The sequence below is a fragment of the Lactuca virosa genome, chromosome 4 (assembly GCF_052849685.1).
Source record: "Lactuca virosa cultivar CGN04683 chromosome 4, Lactuca_virosa_CGN04683_v6, whole genome shotgun sequence".
NCBI classification, from domain to species: domain Eukaryota; kingdom Viridiplantae; phylum Streptophyta; class Magnoliopsida; order Asterales; family Asteraceae; genus Lactuca; species Lactuca virosa.
Window position 1 is genome coordinate 278,011,879 of NC_136429.1, and position 19,994 is coordinate 278,031,872.

Genomic DNA, 19,994 nt, shown 5'->3' on the forward strand with positions numbered 1-19,994 from the left:
AATGTACAATACACCTCGGGGAGTCTGTTTTGCCTTTAATTCTTAAAGTGTTAATTAAAGGTATGAATGTGAACTCGTATGTAACCATGCTGATTGACGATCGAATAACTGATGACCCTCCAGGTCACACGTAGTATGGTGACATTTTGTCACCCCTGGGCCTAGTCGGCTCGGACTGTAGCTAGCAGTCGGGATGTGGGAGTGTCTGTCCCGTATAGATCTATACACATAATGCCCGCTCTCCCTCCATGAGACTCTGGTTACACGGTGATAGCACAGTGAAGTGTCGTATCGAGTGTTCTCTTGTATAGTATATAGTATTCTCTTGTATAATGTACTTTCTGGTATAATGTATAGAGTGTTCTCTTGTATAGTATATAGTATTCTCTTTGTATAGTATTTAACATGTATTGACTCATGACTATACTGACTCTGGTAGGTACCAATGTAATAGTAGTAATGAGTAGAAATCCTTAACTATACCTATTATAGTTAAATAGTAATGTTGGTTGCATACCTTTGATACACAAAGGTACTGAACTGAAGTGAAGACTTTTATATCCAACACAAACATATATGATATATAACTAAGAATTCAACGATAGTCGGACAAATAACAAAATACCCTAAGTCCACAACCAAACAAGGAACAGGAAATAAGGTGAGCTATCAGTCCTAAGTCCTTCAAGTCTTACTTATATAAATATATTGGTGCATATATGGTTTGGAAACTAAAGGAAGTTTAAAAGAGTTTGGAAATAGTTTTATAACAATTTAACATGAAAATGAGTTTGATAAACATTTTGAAGCAGTTTTGTTGGCAAAGCAGCTAAAAATATAGAAAATCCATTTGGTTGCAAGTTATAAATCACATGTGATTGATACTATAACTTGTTTGATTCAACTTGTATCCCCCCATAAAAGCATTTAAAAACATTTAAAAGGTTGATTAAGGGGTATGAACTCACCTGGAGTGAGTAGTTTGGATGGAAGTGCCGGGGGGGGGGGATGCTAGGTGTCAACTGAGGACTTGAACACACACACAGATCCTATGTAATATGTAGTGATACATAAGTGTATCTAATTAGTTAATTAATCACTAATTAAGTAAGTAAAGACACTCTAATGCATGAAAACACTTTGTTTCAAGTTCTTAGGGTGCTAAGGGTTGCTTCTAAGGAGTGTATGACCTCACTATGGAGTTTACACTTCAAATGATCACCCTATATGTGTTTACAGTTGATGGACCAATTCCCCCCATGAGTTTACGGCCGTAAACTCATGGGAATGGTTCATTTGGGTGTTTCAAGGTCTCATGTTCCACAAAGAAGTGTCCTAGGGTTGAATCAAAAGCTTAGGAAGTGGTTAGGGCTCGAATTGGCACTCCCTTGGAGTTTACGGTCCTTGGACCACTCCTTGGGAGTTTACGGTCATAAACCCTAGAGTTTACGGCCGTAAACCCTTGGCCACTTCATTCTTTTTGTGTTTTGTGGTTCTTAGTTCATGCATGCAAGTTCTTAGCCTCTTATCCAAGCATTAGAAGGTGTTAAGGGCATCAAAACAGCCTTGGGGGTGTTTACGGTTTTGGGAGATCCCCAAACCGTAAACACATGTTCTTGGGGGTTTTTGGTGTTCATTCCATGTATTAGCAAGCACACTAAGCAAATAACTAGTTAGGAAGAGGATACTTACTTATAGGAAGCTTGTAAAAGTGTTTAGGACCCAAGAACACTAGTGTGTGTTCTTGGTGTTTTGAAGAATACTTGAAGATCTATGTAAAAACCAAGAATCCATGGATGAAATGATGTATAAACACTAGATTAAGTGTTGTATGAACGAATTTAGGAAGGAAAACTTACACTTTTGGCGGATTTGGAAGAATGGACTTATGATACTTGAGAGAAAAAGTCTTGTGTTCTTGAGGTGGGAAGTGGAGAATGAGGAAAAGATGTGTAAACTCATGCTATATGCATGAGTCTTGGGAAAATGGTGTTTACGGCTCAAACACCACTTGTTTGGCCGTTAACACCTAACTAAGGTGTTTATTGTTTTGTTTGCTACACATCGCTAATAACGTCACCTCCTTTTATTAAATCGTTTGACGAAAAATAAAATAAAACACCCAAAAGGACTTAAATCCGGCCAAAAATGTACTGAAATGTTTTTGAATATTATATGAAGTTTTTAACTATAGAAATTATACAAATGAAAATTTCGGGTTGTCACACCAAGGCATTTCTTCCCAAAAAGATCCAGTTTGGTTTTGTTTTTGAGATTTATATAACATCTTTAGTCACAGCAAATTATATCCAACCTACTTGTTCAACAGACCACATCGGTCTCACAAGTACTTCATCCAACATTCGGTCTTATGTTAAGAATCGACGTTCGGTTGAAGATCAGCCACCCTTAACCTATTATTTAAAAGAACCCTTTTGGTGTTTCTTTACAAGCACTCGATCGTATTGTTTCGGGAAACCACGCAAGCACTTCAGGTCTCTCTTGACTTTGAAGGAAGAGATTATTGCCCGAAATCATCTACTTTATGTCTTCTAATAGACATCACTCACATCCTATACACATTTCGCTTTATTTCTTAATTTTTGGCACACTCTTGCACGAAAATACTTTGTGATTTTCCAACATTCTGGTTGTTGTTTCCTATCGCCTGTGTGAAGTTTCTTTTCGGCGCGAAAATGGCTGTTATCATATCTGAAGAGAAGGTGAATTTGAAAAGACGATATGTGGATACGATTTTGGGCGCATGAATTTGAACGGTTCCTAAACCCACGCTTGTTGACGTCTATCTGGGGAAACCAAGCTGTCACATCGCGCTTTTTCAGGCGACGTTTCAGTGATCGTATCATCATCACGAAGATTCTTTCTCTCTCCTGGCAACGGTATATAAAGGGTTTCTCACACATATTGTACCTTCTTACCTTCTTCAAACTCTCTCAATACACAAGGCAATCTGCAACTGTTCATCTTCTTCCTTACCTCAACAATGGCGGATTCCTCATCTGTTCAAGATCAAACTGCTTCGTCCTCATTGCTCGTGATCAAACCCAATCAGAACATGATCATTCAACTGAACCCGTTTCTGTATGATTCGTACATGCTCCAAGTTGTTGAATGACTCAAATACTCTCCTCTGGTTATCGCACTCACACAGATGGAATCAGTACCGATGTCTCTATTATCGCAAGTCTATTCTACTGCAACCTATGAAAAGAACAAGGAGATGATCTACTTTCAAATCTTCTCGCACAAGGTATCAATTTCAAAAGGGCGATTCTGTTCCCTGTTAAAGCTTGCCGTCGATGCCTCTGTTATCTCTCCCGATTTCGTAACCACAACTCAACTGTTTACAATGCTCTACGAGATGGGATACACTGATGTTCTTACCACCGTGACGAAGGTTAAGAAATCATGTTTGCCGCCACAATGGAATGGATTGCTTACTCTTCTCAACAAAAGTTTAGCGGAGAGGGTTGCTGGGTCAGATGGTACCAGTAAGGGTTTTCTGACCATTCTCTATGGTCTCTACAATGGGATTAATCTCGACTATGGGTCGATTATTTGGTCACAAGTGGTGCAAAGTCTCAATACTTCAACGAGACACTTTGAAATTTCTTGTGGTCGCTTCTGGACCATCATCACGAGAAAGGCTATTGATTCTTTGCAGATTCCAGTAATGAAGGATGCACTGGTCTCGTCTGTGGCTACCTTTCATACGAAGAAGATCATCTTCTCTGATGCCACAAAGTTCTCCCATAATGGTTCCATACCTGAGACGATGTACATGTGTGTGTCAGCCGAAAGTAAGGTGATGGCTGAATACCGAAAGTTTCCTCCCAAAGGACCGAGAGTACTGACTCCTGAACAGCAAGCTGCTTTGGATGCTATGGAGAAGCCAGCCAACCGAGGAAAAAGGGCAACTACCAAGAAAGTGACAACCGAAGGTCCTTCGTCTAAAGCTGCCAAGTCTAAAAAGCGAAAGGCTGATAAAGGTGATTCTTCGGCTCCAAAGAAGATTATGAAGATGGCGAAGAAATCAAAGAGTCCTTCTCCTCCCAGCTCAGACAATGATGAGGAGGACGAGGAAGAGGAAATTCAGCATTATGAATCACCGAGAGGTAATACACCTCCTCGTTCACCAACTCCCACCGAACCTCTTAATGACACGGTTCCAACACCTCCTCCATCTCCACCGGAAACCAATGTTCCAGTTTCGGTTGCTCCAATTCCACCACCTCCCACATCTCAAACAACAACTTTTGTACCACCACCACCAGTTAGTACCATACCCATTTCTACAACTCCTTTACCACCTCCTATCATTTCCCAAGCAACTACCACCACTACAACCGAACCGACAGTTAACGTCAACGTATCTGATACGGGGGCGAATACTGAAACCGAACCTCCTATTACATCCAAACCTCTTTCACCCTCACCTTCAACTGATTCTGGTGCCACTCTCGGTGGTGATAATGTTGAATTTGACTCGCCTTATTACAGTCCCTATCGGCTTCCAACAGACGACGATGAAGAGGCTCCTATCACACGACAACAATTGCAGAGTATTGATGAAAAACTTGATCAATTGCTTGCCTCTAACAAGTCATACAATGATGTTGTGCTCAATGCTTTTCTGGACACCGCTTTTTTTGCAATATACTGGGGCCATTGACAAATCGACGCAGGCTGTTGAGGATTCCACTTCTTCTTGCAAGAAGGCCACTGCTGAAGTTGCAAAACTTGTTCACAGCTCTCAGATTTTTCTTTAATCACTCAAAGGACATGCTGATTCAAATGCAGCCAAAGTGAACGCTTCAATTGATTCCTTATCCAAGTCACTAAAAGAGGAGCAAGCTAAATTTGAGTCTGTTCGTTCTTCCATTCAAGCTGAGAACACTTCTCTACTTAGCTTAGTGACTTCTCATCTTCAAACACTCCAAGCTGATTTAGCAAAGGAGAGTGCATTGAAAGACGATCTTGCACGCAAAGCCTCTACTATAGAAGTTCAGAAAGTCCAATTAGCTCAAGCTGAAAAGGAGATTTCATTGTTAGAGACAGAGCGAGCTGTATTCCAGAGTTGTGCTTGGGATGTCAAGAATATGCTTACCAATCTTCTTAGTGCTCATGATCCAATACTTACTCTGACCATCAGGAATCATTTGACTTCCAAACTTCTTCCTGCCCTTGCTCTCTTACATGAAATGAAGGGTGTTTCAGAGAGATTTGTCCCTCCAAAACAAGGAGGAGAAGGTGCTCACACTACTCAACCGAAGGGTAATGAAGCTTCGGGTTCTGGTAATCATGATAAGAAAAAGGGATTGGATGATGATAGTGATGAAGAAGAGGAGACAATTGCCGAGGCCCTGAAACGAAAGAAAAGGGATAAAGAATTGGATGAAACCCTTCGGGTTGCGAAGGAAGCTGAAGAAAGGGAGCGAAAGAACAAGGAAGAGCAAGATGCTATAAACTTTAAAAAGGCCTTGCTTCCTCTCTGGACAAGAGAAATGCTCATCAAAGAGGCAATAGAATTTCCAAGCGTATACTGGCTGGAACCTGTCGCTTCTTTTGATTGTGAAAATTCAAGGGACTCACAGTTCGATATGCCTATAACATGAAAGCCATTTACATTTCATTGCTTTGATTCGACTGTTCAAGTTCCCTTCCCTCATCCTAAAGTTGATCGCGAACTTATCGATTTTTATCTGAAGTTCGATCAGCCTCAGTACCTGACATGGAGTGCTCAGAAGATTATTACTGTCAAGGTGCTGAAACCTTCGTCTGCCGGGAAGTTTATCAATGTTAGTTTCAAAATAACCCGAGGTTCAGCAAATTCGATTTCGGTTATATCCCTAGCAGATCTTCCAAATTTGAATCCGCATGATTGGATCTTTTTGTTTAACATACTGCTCACCAATCCGAAAGAATATGAGCCGATCCTGGATCATCTAAAGAGGATGCTGGCCTCCTATATCCATGAAGTAGCTGCAATGGACCAGGAGATAGCTAAAGTTATGAATAAGAAACCCACTGTAAAGCCAACAACAAAACCTGGAGATGTGAATAAAATGAAGATAGGCCAAATTGATTCTACACATCTTACGGTGATGTTCACAAGAGGCGAAGCCAATAGATTTCTTTTCGCTCTTGTTGACAAACATCTGTTCTCAACGGACTGCTTAGAGCACATAATTAGTATCATCCATCGGTGCAAGCAGAACTCTGAGGCAGACAAGAAGAACTTCACGGACATGCTTCGGTGGTATATCACGTTTCGTCATACTCTTTTGGCCATCAGACCGAAGGTGTTCAAGACTATCAAGAAGTCTTCTATAGCTCAACCGACTGAGCTTTCGGCTCCATTGACGCAAAGGGGGAGATTGGTGGGTATGTTATGTTGCGTCATGGGCTTAGTATTGTATATCCGGATTGGGCCTGTCCATCCGTGATTATTATAGGGTTTAGATATAAATAGTGCATGCATGTATGCCTTAGATACTAACGTGAATATAGTTATTATTGCTTTGTAACCCTAAACACCTCTACAGTCGAAGTTCTTAATCGAGCTCTTCTGAGGTGTTAAAGTTTAATCGTTCGACATCAGTTAAACCATTCCTGTGTTCATCATTACGTCTTTAATTATTTTTCTGCTTAGAATCTATCGATCCTACTAGAACATTGTTCTAACAAAACCTTCTAAGGATTATGTCACTCAAGTTACAATCTTGGAGTATTACTCTAAGACTTAATTTTGGAACGAAGTATGATTCATCTTTTGATTTAACCATTCCAAAAATTCGCGATTCCTCTTCTTAGTCATACGAATGCACTAAGATGTCCTTAGAGGATCAATTGTGATATGGTTTCATAATCACTAAGATAATCACAAAATAGGATATACTCAAGTACTTTCCTATCTTTTCAGATTGGAGAAACTTTTATCTTTCTGCCTAATTTGATTCTTCTCATTCGTCTTGCCATACATTGAAACTTTTCCAGTGTTTCAGAATTATACTTAAACTTGTAAGTATAACCATATTTACTAAACTTTAGTAAATCTTGACGAATAGTCTTATCGTTCTCTATGGTGGACCTGACCAACGCACACTCAAGTGTACCCGATCACCTAATCCTTCACTTGACTCACATATACATGTGATCAAGGAAATAGTCTTAATTTCCAAAGATGAAAATTCTCATTCATCATACAATTCAAGTTGCATGATTCCAAGTTTCTATCCAACTGAAACTTGGGTGATAATTATATTTCCTTATTTGGTAAATTATGACACTACCACAAACGAAAGAGTCAAATCCATTTTCCAATATTGCTATCAATGGAATCATATAAACAACAATTTTCACAAATGAAATTTCAAGGATACTTAAAATAAATAAAATCAAAACTTTTCTTTTATTTAAAACTTGCGGAAAAAAACTTATCCTTACAATGCAAATACAAATGAAAAACATGTTGTTATCTATTCCTAAGCAATCTACCATAACTCTCAGCAGCATCTCAAAATTTTGATCTTTACGATCAGAATCAGCTTACTCTTCTTTTAAGCTTCCTCTCTTTGATTCTTAAAACATCAAAATGCGACCTAGTCACATCATGTAATAAGAATCTCAAAATAGGAATTTAATAAAGTTAGATAGTGGACTTTACCCGAAGTACAGTCAAACCTTTTTGACTTTACCATCCTTATGAGCTTTCAGGTAAATAGGGCAGCTTCACAACCAATGCCCCTTTCTTTGGCAATTGAAACATATGGACTCTTTGGGAATGGTACACGGGACTATTTAATAATTAGCCTTTCTCTTTACCATTTGCTCAACCGAGTTGACTATGGCCGATCCCTTTCCATTAGGAAGAGAAAGCTTTTCTGGATTTCCAATGTTACCATTGTCAATGTCCATGGAAGTTTGGGAAGTCGATCTTCCAATTAAATTTGCTTTACCAGTGGTCCAAATCATTGCTGATTCAGCAGCATCAAGCAAATAGGTAAGATCATTAAGGGTCATGTCATGGTCTGTCATATAGTAGTCCCAAAGGAACTCACTATGTGACTTAGGAAGTGATTGAAGAACCTAGTCAACAACCAACTTCCTCAAGACTTTGACACCCAACTCTCCCGGCCTGTCTATATATGACTTTATCTCCAAGATGTGAGCACACATAGACTTTGCTTGCCAATAGGTCTTGAGTGACTTTGAACTTGTGGGTTAGGGAGAATAATTGGAGGAGGTGGAGGAAGAGAAGTATGATTTCCATGATCCAATCATGGGACATCATCTTCATTAGGAAAGCTTGTTCCAAGCGATTTGGGAAGACCATAGTTGTCTGAACCAGACATCTACAATGGGAGCAATTCAAGTTACTTGATTAAAGTCCTTAATAGAACACCCAAGATGAAATATTAAGGCTAGGACCCAACACAATATTTTATAACTTGGAAGAGGGATGTCGTAATCCAAGCTACAAAATATTTGAAGGTAGGCGAATGACGATTCACCAATTTCCACCATGAAAAACGAAATAGGTATTAGGTTTTATTTGGATTGAAACTCCTAGATCTTTTGAGATTCATTGAACTTTTCAATGACATGTTTAAATCTCGATTGTGCCCTCTCAAGTTTGTGACTGGGATGCCGAGGATCACAAACAAGGTGTGAATAACCATGCAAATTAACTTCGTACCCTTAACTTTATCACCTAATCGATGTGCCGGTTAACCATACGTGCTCCACCGATCTATGATAAACATTAAGTTACCCTTTGCCACACTTACTAGTCCATGTTAGTGTGCCGGTTAACCACACACACTCCACTAACGACTTGGTAAGGTATAAAGTGTAATTTCATGGGTTAGCACCAAATTCACATTTTCCTAAGTAACTAAGATTGGGAATTTATAGGTGTTTAGTTACTTAGTATTTATCATTATACTTTTAATGAGAATTATAGTCCTTATCCTACCCGTTCGGCTAACGACCCTCCACCAGTCAAGGAAGCGGTGGGTGAGAGTGGACACCCATTAAACTGCCATTTTATAGGCAGTAACCTTATACCCCCTTATAGACCAGCTTCATGAATGAGGCCTACTAACGGTAACACTGACCTACTCTTATACATACACACACATATATATATATATATATATATATATATATATATATATATATATATATATATATATATATATATAAATATATAAATATTAAACCTATAATATTATAATAGTATAAGGGTTGAATTTTAAACTATTTCAAATTCTAGGGTTTGGAACTAAAGTATTCAAAAGTGCAACTTTACAAATTCCAAAACTTGAGGGCAAGTTTTGAACAATTCAAGAAACCTTTGGAATCCATAACATATGAGTTTAATATGGCTTTTAATGGCAAGACTCTTGAAAATCCATAACTTGAGGACAAGTTATGGATGTTATAAAACAATTTATGGAAAAAGACTCTTCAAGTTTTTATAACCTATGGCTTTAAAAACTCTTTTAAAGAAAAACTTTTGGTTTTCCATAACTTGAGGACAAGTTATGGAATCCATTAAAGGCCATTTAGATCATCTAATAAACAAACAAACATCTCAAGAAAAACTATGATCTAGATTAAACTCATATGAACAAGACAATTCAAATCAAACAATTTTCATGTAATTAGCTTAACCATTAAACTAATACAACACATGAATCTATTGACAATTATCTTTTGAATTGGATTAGAATGATCATTACCACATCAAAAACAGGTTTATAAGTTCAAAAACAGCTTAGGGTAATGACTCTAGTCAAATTCCAGCCTTAAAAGTCGAAAATCTGCACTCAGGGCCTCCTACTCGCCGAGTGTATGAACCTACTCGACGAGTAGGTTGATTTTAGTCTTGGACTCGGTGAGTCCCCCAGTGGGCTCGAAGAGTCCATAGTCCAGAAGCCCAGAAATTCGATTTTTACAGCATTGCATCAAGTATAACTGAAAACCAAGCCTAGGCTCTGATACCACTAATGGGTTTTGAGCATTCTAACACTCCTAATGTGATCATGCAACCCTAAATACCTTGGATCTATGTTTTCTCTATTATACATGAAAACTTGAAGTTTCCAAGGTGTTACCCTAACATGCATATGATCATATGTATTTGCATAACAAAAACTAGATAAAATACATACCTTTTCTTGTAGTTGATTACTTGGAGCTTTAAGAGCCTAGCACCAATAGTGCGAATGCCTCAAGTGGAATCACAAATCACCACCAACAAATTGGTAGACTTGAGAGAAAGTATGGATGCTCACAAGATCGGCTCTCTTTCTTATTACACACACTAGCGCCAATTTTATGAGCCAAGGACTCCTTTATATAGTATGCATGATTAGGGTAAGCCCTAATACCCATGACTTTCCACATTACTTAGGATCCATGGGTTAAAAGCTCCATGGACTATCCATGGACTTCATTGTAGGCTTAGCCCATCCTAAATAACATTAGCCCATACTATATGAGTCCATATTTAACTAGTCTCTTTTGATCACTAAATTAATTCCAAATTAATTCTTGATCAATACTAATTAAATAATATGATTTCATATTAATATATTAGAACTTATAATATATTAATAAATCATAAATATCCTTTTCTCATAAGTCTATCCATACAAATTGTTCCGGTGAAGTGCAACCCAAATAGACCATGCCGGGTTGGGTCAAGTACACACCAATTATAGTTTTGGACTTAGACACTAATCCAACAATTTCATCCCAAGTGAAATGGTATGGGCCAAATCATAGACTTACAATCACGCCTGTAACTGCCTGTTTAAGCCAAAGGGCCTATTTCATCCCAAGTAAATGCTACAAGAAAAATTCATAGTCTTACAACACTCCTGTAATTTCCATGGCCTTCCCTATGGACTTTCATGCAACATAACAACAAGAGTCACAAAGACAACAAGCATATCCAACACCTAGTGTACTACATAGTATAGAGAGGAGACTCACGTGAACTACTCAATAGAAGCTCAACAGCTACCTCAACAACAGGATAGCTAACTCATGCTACCTAATGCCGAATCGATACCAATCCTTACACAAAAACTCAATGCTATTGTAACAACCCAAATTTTCCAACAAAATTTTCATTTTTAATTCAACAAAAACCATAAGTATCATAAAACCTAAAACATGAAATCCCAGATGTATCAATATTGTCTTCTTAAAATCAGAGTATCAAAGCGTGGAAATCATAAGAAGATCTACAGGTCGAAGTGTACAATCATGCATTCACCTTTCCGCGATCATCTGAGGTACCTGAAACACATTTAGTGCATAAATATAAACATAAAGCTTAGTGAGTCCCTCCCAAAATATCCATACATCACAACACAATAAACATCTATAGGTTATCAGCAACCCTGAGGACTATCAGCAATCCCATTAGGCTAATAACACACCCAGTGGATTAACAACACGTTTTAGGGGTTATCAGCAGCCCTATGAATTCTCAGCAATCCCAAAGTTATCATCAATTCAATTCAGATAATATAGAAATCAACAAAAAAACCCAACTTGTCAAAAATATAAACACAACATAGGTAAAAGTAGTGAGAACCATACCTCACGTCGTGAGATTCGTTTTGGACAGCTTTGAGCATTGAGCTCTTAATCCCATAAGCTACTCCTTAGGAGTTTCCAGAGGGTCTTTCCCAACCCTAAGGACACTAAAAATCTTATATTTCCAATCATGCATGTCCAATGCATGACTTGAACACCAACAAGGTCAATAAGAAGAAAATGAGGTCAAGACTCATGCTTAGAGTCTATAACCAACACCAAGCCTCAGATCTACAAATTATACTAAAGAAAAGGCCTCAATGATCCATAAAATTGCAAACTTTATGGATCCCATACGTGATATCAAACACCCCCCGTGAAGAGAACAGAACAAATATTAGATCTAGCATGAAATATAGATAAAGGCTGGAGCTTTCAGACATACAAAGGTCCAAAAGCACTGCAGGATGGTGAGAAAGGAGCTTGCTTGCCACAAGTGATGCACCCAATGAGTCTTATTCTTCTTCTAAGAGCCAAAATCACCAAAAAGGTCTTCAAGGTCACCAATGGAGGCTAAAATCAATTTGGGTAGGAAGGCAGTGATGAAGGCTAAGGGTTTGCAAATGCTAGCAGGGTAATGGGTACGCATCTCATCCTCGGGATCCCATGTCCACTTAGAACCCTTCCGGTACTTCCATTGCACCTTCACCAAGTCCGACACCTTGTTCCTCATAGTGTTCGTATTTTTGTCGATAATAGGTACCGGCCACTCAACATAATTCAGGAGGTCATCCACTTGTATATCATCCAAAGGTACTACTGCGGTCTCGTCTGCTACACACTTCTGTAATTGGGATACATGGAAGGTTCTATGAATCTAACTGAGTTCATCCAGTAAATCCAAGCGGTAGGCTACCATGCCTACCCTAGCTGCTACACGGAAAGGAACAATAAACCTGGGACCCAACATGCCCCGCATTCTGAATCGGATCTTCATAAGTACCATATCTCCTACCTAAAATTTCAACTCAGATCGACGTCGATCGGCGTAGCTCTTTTGGTGACTATGGGTTGTCTGAAGTCCCTTCCTAACCTCTCGTACAAGATCTATCGTCTTGAGCACTATCTCTATGCTCCCCATGACCCTCTTGCCAACCTCTCCCCAACAAATTGAGGTCATGTACTTTGAACCATAGAAGACTCAAATGGTGCCATACCAATGCTAGCTTGATAACTGTTGTTATACGAGAACTCGGGCAAAGGGAGGTAGGAGTCCCAACTTCGACTGAAATCTCAAATTGTCACACCCTCAAATCAGAACGGCGGAAACGTTCGGGGTGGATGACGTCATGTACAGTATCACAAGAATTGAATAATGGTAATCAAAGCACAACAACCACCATATTGATAAAGTATAGTTTTTATATCTATGTTCAAATCAATGTATATTTGACACCAAAGTATATAGAAAAAACTAAAAGACGTGACTCTATGATGGTCCGTCTTCTCAAAACCTTTTTGGATCACCTGTCTACTGATTCCCTGAGAATACAAGTAGTTTTGAAAAGAGTGTCAAAAATAAAGTTGTTGAGTTCATAAGCATTTTTGTATTATAAGTCTTTCATTTGTTCCTTGAAAATGTAAGTGTGTTCTTCCAGAAAATCCAATAGTTTTTGTTGTAAATGAGTTGTAGTCTTTTACGTTAAGACCAAAATGGGTAAGTGTTCTTGTACTCTGAAATAGTATAACGTAGTTTTATTTCACATAAAACCATAAAATGAATGTTTCCTGTAAGTTTCTCTGTATTTGAAAATAGTATACTGTAATTGTACTTGTATGAAAATCTGTGAATGTATGTGCCTGGATCCACCAGCTGTACTGTAAAATATTGTTTTGTAGTTTTATTATTAAATAAAACTATTTGAAGTTATTTATGTATTCGTACACTAATCGTATTGTTAATACCAAATTGTAAGTTATTATAACCATGCTTGATGACCTAAGATGGTCTGATACGACGTTCTTCAGTCGTCGAAATTGGTACCATATTTGTCACCCCAGGCCTGTCGGCCTAACGGTAGCTAACAGTTTAGGTGTGGGATTGTCAGTCTCGTATAGATCTATACACAAGTGTCACACTCTCCCTCCAGGAGATTCTGGTTATAATTCAGGACTTTCGTTGGCACTTATATAAGTACTTGAAGTCTGTCTCACATAGCTATATTGACGGTTACGTGTAGAATAATGAAAAGCCCTTTTGTAATGAATAGACTGTATGTATGTCTCATAAACTATACCTATTATAGTTTATATAATTGTTTTTGTATTGTAACCCGAAGTTAGTAAAATAGTATGTATGTTCCATAAACTATACCTATTATAGTTTAAAATGTATATTTCTCTGAAATGAAAACCTTTGTATTTTTAACAACTATGTAAGTTTATAATCGTAAATCTGTGATAAAAGTATCTCGTGAATTTAATGTTTTTGTTCAAACGGTAATAAAATAAGTTTCAAAAATATTCTTTTTGTTTAACGTGTTGAAATAATTTTTATACTTATATATATGGCATATATAATTAAGATTGAAAAGACAGTCGAACAGATAATTCTACCCTAAGCCCACAACCAAACCAGGAACAGGAGTTAAGGCGGAATTACCAATTCTAAGCCTGTAGAATCTTAATTATATATATATATATATATATATATATATATATATATATATATATATATATATATATATATATATATATATATATATATATATATATATATATTTGGAAAAAACAACAATTGAAATAATTTGAAACAGTTTAGATATTAACACAAGATTCCTTGTGTTTTACTTGTATTCCCCCCCCCCCCCCTAAAACATGGAAAAATCGTGAATACGTAGGGGGTATGAACTCACCTCAAGTGTGTATTCGCGGTTTGATAACGAAGAGGGTGACAATGTTCTTCGTGTTAGAACATGTGAAAAACAACCGTATCCTAATTATATTAAATACGTAATAATATGTGTAAATTAGATAACTAATATGTAAGTGTTATAATAACACTAGATTATAAAAAGGGACTTACAATAATTTTAAGGAACAAGGAATGATTTGAAGGCTCCCTGGGATTTATTTGATGAAGAACTTTGAGAGAATTGTGAAGTGTGAATGTTTAACTGCGAATGGTTTTTGAAGAACGGTGAAAGAGTTTCTTAAAGGGTGGTTTATATATGGTAATATGAGATAAGATATGTAAGAGATGTGACACTTACATTGGTAAGTGTAATATATCACATTGGGAAGGCATTTAACCAATCAGGTGGCATCTTATCTTGACTTTTAAGGGAGATTTCGGCCATAAAGAAGTAGATTTCGGTCGTAGCATGACCGAAATCCGTTATACACACTCTCAAAATGATGATTTTGGTCCTAAAGGGCTTTAAGAAAGAGATTTCGGTCCCATAAGATGGAGTTTTCGGCCTTAGTGGGCTTAATTTGGTGGTTTCGGTCTTGTTAAGTTTCCATGGAGGGTGATTTCGATCATGGAGGTGTTTTCCGTCCAACACAAAAGAATCTCTAAGATAATGGCTTACAACGAAGTAATGTAATTCATCTGACTTTTGTTGACTCTCCAAGGTTTATTACAACATGGATTTAAAAATAAAGCATATAATAACTTGAATAAACATGCTTCATGTCAGTCATAGTTCTATAGCATCAAGTGAATTCACTGGTACATAGTTACTGTTTAGACTTGTTTGTTCTAGAATTTTTCCAGCCGTCACATCATCCCCCCGTTAGAGAGAATTTCATCCCGAAATTGTTTCTAGAGCGGTTACTTATGAGCTAGGGAAGAGATGTGGGTACTTTTGTTTCATTTGATCTTCCCGTTCCCAAGTGAAATCAGGTCCCCGTTTGGCATTCCAGCGAACCTTCACTATTGGTATACGGCTTTGTTTCGTTCTTTTGATTTCCTTGTCCATGATTTCCACAGGTTCCTTTACGAAGTGAAGACTCTCGTTTATCTCGATTTCATCGAGTGGGATTACAAGAGTTTCATCAGATAGATACTTCTTTAGATTAGATACGTGAAAAGTGGGATGTATGTTACCGAGTTCATGCTGCAGTTTGAGTTTGTAAGCCACCAGGCTAATTCTAGCAAGAATCTTGAATGGTCCGATGTACATTGAATTTAGTTTTCCATGTTTGACGAAACGTATCATTATAAGTCCCAAATTTTCTTGACGTATCAATCAGATCCAATTGATGGTGCGGAATCTCAATCAATTGGATGATGCAAGATCAAAATACAGAAGAAGGAGAAGAAGAATAAGATGAATCTTGTATGATTTGATTAGAATGAAGTTCCTTACATGATTCACACACACTCACACACTTAAGCTCCTCTCTTCTCTCTGCCTCAGCCATACATTCTCACACACGCACTCCTCACCCTTACATCTATTTATATGGAACATGGGCCGTGAACAGGATCACGGCCGTGAACCAGTTCACGGCCGTAAACACCCACTTGGGCCGTGAACACACAACTGCAAACACATATTACATGACCAAAAACCCAATTGCCTAGAAAAGCAAAGTACAAACCATATTTTAGACCCATCAATCTCCACCTTGGTTTATAGCTTTCTTTTCTAATTGACCCAACAAACTCCCCTTAAAAATGTAGCTGGCTTTTCTTGTCAATCTTCATTTGGAGTTTGGCTTCAACTTTAATCTTTAAATTCTTCACAGCTTCAAGATGAAGTTATGAATCTTCTATGTGAATGACTTCATCTTGAGCGGTTGGGTATCTCTTCAAAATTTGACTCTGAACGCACATTGGGTGTGGAGGCTTCTTGTAGAGATTCTTGAAAAATGGCTCTTTCAGCTTGAGAATCTTTAGAGAGAACAATAGAGAGAGCTAATCTTCTAGATCACTTCAGCACGTACATAGATAGCAGCAAATTGATTGAGGAGGCTTCAATGCAATCTGTCACATAATCTTCAAGTGCAGCTTCACCTTGCTTCTAGGGTTGAAAGATTGAATGTTGAAAGAATAGTCTTCATTTCTTGTTCCTTCGAATGAGAATTCTTCGATGATCACAGACGGAACCTTGGCTCATAAAATCTCGATACAGTCTCCACGAGTCTCATCTACATCTGAATTCACTTTTCAAGACAAAACAAAACTAAAAGAAAATTTAGCACACAATATTTTTGTATTTTTCATATTTTCTGAAAAAAATAAAACAGAAACAAAAATATTTTTGGATTTTTAATTTTCTGATTTTTGTTTGATTTTTGAATTTTTTAATTCTCCCCCCTAAATTTGTGCATAGAGGAAAACTATGAATAAATTTAACAAAAACAAAAATATTTAAGATCAAAGTTGTGAGACAGTCTTAACTTTGTTTATCAGTACCATCACCTTCATGAATAGATCTGGTCAATTGACGGTATTGTGGTCCACTTAAACACGAAGGATATCGACAAAAATTTAAAATATACCATTTTGCTAACGACGACCACGGGTATTGTTGTCCACTTAAATTAATTAGCGAGATCTACAGACAACCTCTTAAATGGTTCAATTTTAGTTGCACTAGAACATGTTCCCCACTTCCCGATATACCCTGATTATCAAGAACTTCCAAAGAACTCCTTACTTTAGGTGAATAGAAAATTATTAAGGAGGAAGTCAGATTTAGAAATAGGTGCATATGTTGTGTCCCAGGTCGGATCTCTTTCAATCACGCAAAGAGGACAACATATGACTAACAGAGATAGAGGGACTTATAGGTAGAACGTTGCATATGCTGTGTCCCAAGTCGAATCTTCCGATCACGCAGAGGGGACAACATATGGCTAATAGATAGAAGAATTTCATAGATAAAGAGGTGTGTAGAATTAGAGTTGCATATGTTGCAATCCAGGCCGGATCTCTTCCAATCACGCAGAGGAAGCAACATAGGACTGGCAGATAAAAAGCAAGAAAATAATTTCCTACATACCTACTTTATCAGAACCCCCCAGTTGCCCTATCACAACCAGAATTATGGACATGATTCCGTACATCGAGGAAAATTTGAACCACTGTTCCAGATGCGTATTAATTTAGTGTATCCTGTGGGTTCCCATGTTTATCTCACTGCTCAATCTACCCGAGCGTCATATGGTCAGTCCAAACAATCCTATCTAAATCCACAATGTCAAATCCTTCGTGCCTACCAGCACATTGAACATAGAGTCTAGACAATTCAGATTCAGTCCCTTACACATGTTTAGACTTCCTGTTATCACTTTATCTTTATATCACTTCCCAACAGACATATAAGAAAATAAAAATTGTTTTCAAAATGAATCAGTTTAAGATAAACTCGGCAGTATCGAGAAGAAAACTCAAACCGTAAGTCACCGATTGAATTTGCATCCAGAAGGTCTGAGAGCAACACATATAGTCTCAGAATAGATTTGAAAATTCTTCGCATCGTTAAGCACAAACCCCATGTGTGATCCTCTCCTTTCTTCCTTTTTTTCCTTTCCCATAGAGGACAGATACTCTCACTTAAAGTTTTGAGTGTTGTACAGTTGAGAGATGCCTCGTATCATGTGCCTGGAACAGCCACTATCAACAAACCGAAGTCTGATGATATGCCTCCATAGCTGCTCCGACACAGAGTGGGATTAGTTGGTCTTTGGAACCCATTCCATTTTGAAACTGGGTTGACCTTTGTCATTTGTGCAAGGAACTCTCTCCCATGACATGTCCTGCTTATCACAAAAAGAAGATGAAGAAATATTACAATCGTTAGAAGAGTTGGGAGATTGAACCTTTGGTACCCATTTGTAGTTGAGTTGAACCCATTTCTTGTTCGATCCGATAGGTGCCTCGGCACTTGATTTTGAATTTGAAGTCGATCTTCGAGATGACTTTGATTTGACTGATCTTGATTTCACTGGAGCATCTCTTGGATTGGACTTCTTGGCCGATATAATGTAAGTCCCCAATCTGCTTGTGTGTCAATCAGATCCGTTTGATGGTGTGGAATCCCAATAAAACGGATTCACACACACTAACACACACTAAAGCTCCTCTCTTCTCTCTAACTTTCTCTCTCTACAATATGCTCTCCCACATCTAGCCTCTTACACATGCTGTCACACCCCCAAACCAAGGATGGCGGAAACGTCCGGGGGTGGAGGACTTCATGTATTGTATCATAACAACAATTGTAATAGTAATTGAAGCAAACACAACCAACATATATATAATTGAAAAAGTGACATCATTGTATGAATTACATGTTTAAGAATCAATTACAATATGTTGACAAAATATGAAATAGTAGACGCCTTAGCGCCCCATCCTCAAAAGCACTTGGTTACCTGTTTAATGATTTCCTGAGAATACAAGTTGTTTGAAAAAGTGTCAACACAAAGGTTGGTGAGTTCATAAGCTTTTGTTTGGTATTATTAAAAGCCTTTCGTTTGTAAAAGTAGTATTTGTGTTAGAAAATCCAATATTTTCCTTAATGTGTAAATGTAGTCTTAAAACCCAAACACCGAAATGTACAAGTAATTTGTCATATTTATAGTAAAACAATGCAAGTTTAAATCGACATAAACTCGTAAAATTTTAATGAAGTTCCCGTAAATTCCAATGTTTATTAGTACTTTATGTGAGTTTATTATAACCATACTATGACCAAGGTTGCCTAAAACGACGTTCTTCAGGCGTCGGAAATGTTATGATATTTGTCACCCCAGACCTATCAGTCTAACTGTTGCATGCAGTTTAGGTGTGGGTTTGTCAAACCCAATATAGATCTATACACAAGTATCACGCTCTCCCTCAAGGAGACTCTGGTTACAATACAGGACTTAATGGTAATTTGAAGTAAATGTCTCACAAAGTCATTAACGGAATTACGTGTTATGAAAATATCCTTTGTATAAATGTACCCTTTTTAAATGTATGTGTTATGTAATGTATCATAAACAATACCTATTATAGTTTATCAACCAAGGGTAGTACGTAGTAATGTATGCAAACTATATTCAAAATAGTTTATTAAATGTTTGAATGTATCGGTTGTACTTTGATTATAATCACTTGTTATTCTTTATATTTTATATGTCCAAATCCATTTGTAAACTGATGTGTGTCTAAATATTAAGATAAAATGTCATATATTGCAATAACATATAATCACATAAAGATATACACCTTGCTCAACATGTTACAAGGTGAAATGAAATTGACAGCAACTTTTCGTTGAATACAGTTTCTGTTACTGTTCTTAGAAAATTTATAGAAAAATCATCAAAGCTCTAAATCCAAATCCGCAAATTTTGAGAGTTTGGAATATGAGTCTAGTTTGTTCGTAAATTTTATCATGATTTTTAGTGATCTC